The sequence below is a fragment of the Macaca nemestrina genome, chromosome 1 (assembly GCF_043159975.1).
Source record: "Macaca nemestrina isolate mMacNem1 chromosome 1, mMacNem.hap1, whole genome shotgun sequence".
Taxonomy (NCBI): Eukaryota; Metazoa; Chordata; class Mammalia; order Primates; family Cercopithecidae; genus Macaca; species Macaca nemestrina.
The window spans coordinates 180250307-180255546 of NC_092125.1; the positions used below are offsets into that span (position 1 = coordinate 180250307).

Sequence of the window (5240 nt, forward strand, 5' to 3'; positions counted from 1 at the left end):
GGAGACTTCAGGATAGTTCTACATACTTATGCTTGCATAGGCATGAAATATCTCTGGAAGGGTACATTTTAGAACAAGCAAAACAAATCTGTGATGAAAAATCTCAGTTGTTGCCTCTGGGATGATGGGAGTGGAGACTGACCAGGAAGGAGCATGGCATGAGGGAATCTTCTGGAATGATGGAAATGTTCTATGTTTTATTTTGAATAGTTACACATGTATACAATTGTCAAAACTAAAAACTACAAATTGCATCTGAGGAGTAACCAGCAGTGGGAGACCCAGTTCTTACTGAGTAACTTTTATACTTTTACGCATTTTTTTTTACAAAGTATATATGTTATCTATCCAAAATTTTAGTATTAAAAAAGAAAAATCTTGAAAGGAAAGTCCCTTGTGTTCTGATTATGGTGGTGGTTACATACATTTGTACATGAGTTAGAATTCATAGGATTGTACATCAAAAGAAAAAAGTAAATTTTCCTATATAATTTTTTAAAAATTAAAAAAGAGAAAGTCCCTTTGGCCTCAATACATAATACAGCGCGCAAGCCTGGGGGATGGGACACCAGCAAGGAAGTGACTGCGTTTTGTGGAGGAAGAAAGTCTTGGAGCCAGGGAAGGAACCACAGCAGCGGGAACAGAGAGAAGAGGGTTCGGGGCTGTGTGGGGAGACGCCTGGGCTTGGTGCTTCTGTGAAACACACGCTGTCTGCCAGGCACTGTCCCTGTGTTCTCTCCTCATCACAACCCCAAGAATGGCGGCTGCGGCCATTCCCAGTCTCTGTGTGAGGTTCAAATGACTGGCCCGGTGTGTAAGCAGCAGGGCCTCTGAACCTGGCCTGTCTGACTCTAAAACCTGTGCTCTTTTTAGCACAGGAGGTTCCTTTTCCCCCAGTAAATTAGATCCAGGGGAGTCTGGGAAGGCTTCAGAGAGGAGGTGACATTTGAACTGGAGCCTGGCTGAGTTTTTCTAGGACTTCCGTCCTGCGCAATCCTAAGCAGCGCCATTCACAATGCGTTCTCTGGGACTGGTTCTCCCTGAAGTTATGCAGTGCACATGGCAGCCATGGGCAGCAACTCTGAGAAGATGGAGATGGAGAAGGTGTATGAGGAAGATTTTGCTGTATTACAAACCACTTTCCAAATGCAGTAGTTGCTTTAAAACAGTTGGCTTTTACAGGCCAGCAGGGCAGTTCTTCGGATCTCAGCAGGATTTGTTCCTCTACCTGAGTCAGCAGGTGGGTCAGGTTAGGGTGATCAACCTTCCTGGTTTTCCTGGGACTGTCCCAGTGATAGCCCTGAAAGACCCATGTCCCAAGAGAAACCTTAATCCTGGGCAAACTGAGACAATTCGTTGACCCTGGTTGACTAGGGGCTCTCAGGTCTGGGTGGGCCTGGGCTGTGGTGGCTGAGGCCTCCCTCCATGGGGTCTCTCATTGCAGCCAAGCCCAGTCATTCTCACGGCAGCAGTGATGGGCCGGAACAGTGAAAAGAAGCATGTAGGGCCTCTTTCTTACAGCTGAGGCTGAGAACTGGCCTGTTGTCACTGCTGCCACATTCCGTTGGTCAAAGCAAATCATAGGCCAGCCCAGATGGAGGGGTAGGAAAATGGCACCACCCCCTCTCCACCAACCCGCTTGATGGGAGGGACTGTGAAGTCACATTGCAAGGGTCACAGATATGGGAGGGGGGTGGAGACCTGGGGCCAAGTGTGTAATCAACCTGTCACAGACGGGACGTCCTGACTCAGGTACAACACTAAACACAGTGACATCAACACAACTGTCCAGTGGAACCATAAATGCTTATTGTTTTAAACCAACAGGTGCAACTGGGAGGCAGTTTATTACACAACAAAATCTAACTGACGCACCTTCCCTAACACTTGTGATATATTTGGGGAGTGGCAGGAAGTTCAGTGTGGCTGGAGCATGGTGGGGCTGTTGGAAGGTGAGGAGAGAGAGGGAGAGAAAGAAGAATGGCTGGGGCCAGGTGTTTTCTCCTAGACTAGCAGGATGAGATTAGGAGAAGGACCATTATTCCTTTATACCGGTGGAAAGACTGAGGCCCAGAGAGGACAGTCACGCGCTCAGGACCACACAGCCAGTCAGCACAGTCAGGGATTGGAGCCAGGACTTTCCCTGCCAGGCCAAGGGAGGACATGGGAGGAAGGAGGGGCTTGGAGGTACTTTTGTAATTTCTTTACTCGAGACCAAGAGGCCATCAGCTATTTGTAAATAAATGGGGGTGGGGGGTACTGTTAGAGATGGGTAGGTATTGAAATCACTGGAACTTCCCAGGGCACTTGTACTCCTGCAAGCCTGTGTTTATTTATTCCTTCAATTTGAATGATTTTTTTCCTTGGGGCTCCCTCTGTATTTTAGGTAGCAAATGGATCTGCAGGTGTTTAATGAGGTTGGAAAATAAAGGATGCAGAAGCCTTGACCAGGGTTCTCTTGCCTCCTGGGGAGGCCCCTCAGGCCAGGAATCAGGCCGGCTCTAGGGGAAGGGCCTCCCCAGCAATGTTCTGACCAAACTAGCCCCTGGCAGTCCCACTGACCGGCCACTAGTTTGTAGCAACTTTGGACTAGTCACTTCCCTCCTGGGACCTTGGGCTCCTCCTCTGTACCTTGATGGGGTGACGAGGTGAGACTCAGTGTGTGTGATAGGATTAGAGACGCCAAGGAGCATTCAGGCATTGTAGGCTGGAGGCCTGGTTTGAGCAAACTGGTGGTGGCCGGACCAATAGGGACCTGTGCAGGGGACATTACTGCCCCCAAAGTGGCTTAGAGGAAGTTGGTAGAGTGTGGCACCCCACCAGTGACTGTGAGGAGACAGCAGGGGCTCTGTGCTCTCTTGGAAAGGGCAGATGGTATTCTGTTTGACCAGCAAGCCTACTGTGTGCCCAGGGCTTACACATACCCTACATTGACCCATGGAGGCTTCTCTGCACTCCTAGGGGGAACTGTCAGCTGCCCCAGTGGACAGATGAGGAAACCAAGGCTCGGGAGGAGAAGCGGCACATCCTGTGGCACACAGTAGGTGTGACACAAGGCAGCTGACTGGCTTCCAGGCTCTTCCCACAAATCTGCCGAGCTTCTGCCTTCCCAGCTCCACCTGCCAGGACTAGGTCCTCTCCGCTGGGCCTGCAGCTGCGTTCTCTGCCTCTGCTCCGTGGACTGATGCCTCACGTGAGCTCCCTGGCCTCTGGCTTCTGGTGGGTTCGCTCAGCAGGAAGGAGGAGCAGGAGCTCTGTGGGTGGGAAGGAGAGAGAGGCTGGCGGGTTCACTCCCTGGTTCCGTCCCTGCTGAGCCAGTTGTGTTCCTGTACCGAAGGCCACTGGCCCTCTTCCACTGCCTCGGCCCTCACAGGGCTCCAGTACTGCTGCCTGCCTTGCCCTGTGAGTCCAGGGGTGGTAACTGCTCCCCACGGTTGCTGTCTCGGGGAATTTAATCATCCCTTCACCTGTCATTAAACTCACTTCTGTCACACCTATGAGAGGGACCCTTGGAGACACCCTGCCCCCACTCCCAAAGAACTCCAGACTTTGTCACCCATACTTGTTCCTCTCCCCTCTCCAGCCTCCCCAGGCCCTCTCCTGTGAACAGTCCATCAGGGCTGGGAGGAAAGCAGGCTGAAACCAGTTCCCAGCGAAGCAGCATTCACCAGCATCTACTTCATACCTCCCTTTAATCGACTCACTTTTCTCTAAAAGCTTTTAAAAACAAAATGAACCTGAGTATTTTTTTAAGTATTTCATTTAGAATAGTTTTAGATTTACAGAAATATTGTAAAGATAGTTCAGAGATCAACTCACTCCTTAAATTTTATTTTAAAAGGAAACATTTCATTATTTCTGCAAATGGAAAACCAGCATGACTTGCTTCAAATAGACTTTAATCTTAAAAATGAACAGTGGAAACAACACAATGTTATTAAATTTTAAAAATTAAAATAAAGAGTTAACAGTCCTATACAAGTCGTAATAAATCTGATTGATTACAAAAATGCAGTCTGTGCAGAGTTGGCTGGTGTGTGTGTCGGGGGGTGTGTGTGGGGGGGTGTGTGTGTGTGTGTCTAGGAATAAGAGGAGGCAATTCAACCCCCTCACAGTGCTGGACCATCCCCAGGTGCCACGTGGCTTTTCTCCATGGCCCGTGTTAATGACCCTGCTGAGAGCTCTCCGAGGAATGGGCCAACCATGGCGCAGCCCACATTTACGGAGCACCCACCTTGTGTGGGCTCTATTCCGACGACTTACATACATTCCCATTACAGCCTCCCAACCATCTGATGGGGTAGTACGTACACCATTATCTCTACTTTTTAGGTGAAGAAATGGAGGCAGGTTAAGTAACTGGTTCAAGGCCATAGCCAGGAGCCACATCAAGGTAGCTGGACCCCAAAGCCTGCACTTTTACCCACTGTGTTCTGCTACCAAGAGCTGGAAAGCGGGGAACTGTCTTTAAATAGGAGTTCAACAGTTTTATCTCCCCCAACCAACTTTGTACCCTGACATTTCTCAGTTACACAGAAAAGTTGAAAATGTGCTCCTCCTTCACCTTCTGCCATAATTGTGAGGCCTCCCCAGCCATGTGGAACTGTGAGCCCATTAAACTTTCCTTTATAGGCCGGGCACAGTGGCTCATGCCTGTAATCCCAGCACTTTGGGAGGCTGAGGCTGGCGGATCACTTGAGGTCAGGAGTTCAAGACCACCTTGGCCAATACGGCAAAATCCCCTCTGCTAAAAAAAAAAAAAAATTAGCCGGGCGTGGTGGTGTGTGCCTCTAACCCCAGCTACTCGGGAGGCTGAGGCAGGAGAATCATTTGAATGCAGGAGGTGGAGGTTGAGTGAGCTGAGATTGCACCACTGCACTCCAACTCCAGCCTGGGCAACAGAGTGAGACTCTGTCGCAAAAAAATAAAACAAAACAAAACAAACAAACAAACAAACAAACAAACCTTCTTTCTTTTTTATAAGTTACCCAGTCTCCAGTACGTCCTTACAGCAGAGTGAGAACAGACTAATACACTCTGCCTCCCCCAGTTTGCTTTCCCCTTCACCCATCCCCACTGATGGGGAGCGGGCAACACCCTCCTCCTGGCTGGGAGGCCTGGGTGACAAAATTCCAAGCTGGACCAGATGGTGGCAAGTGCCGGCTGGGATGCAGCAGTCTCAGGGTCTCTGCCACAGACTCACCATGTCACCTTGGGCCTCGCCTTCCATACCTGCAAAA

The 5240-nt window shown here is 49.7% G+C and overlaps 1 long non-coding RNA gene across 2 annotated transcripts; it reads left to right on the plus strand.

Moving 5' to 3' along the window:
• Positions 1-1868: 1868 nt before the first annotated feature.
• Positions 1869-3798, plus strand: LOC105495083 (uncharacterized). Of its 2 annotated transcripts, none has more exons than XR_011609286.1 (3): positions 1869-2187; positions 2962-3219; positions 3584-3783. It is a non-coding gene; the product is annotated as an uncharacterized lncRNA (long non-coding RNA). The 2 variants fall into 2 exon arrangements; XR_011609287.1 differs by having other exon boundaries at positions 1872-1952; positions 3584-3798.
• The last annotated feature ends 1442 nt before the right edge of the window (positions 3799-5240 follow it).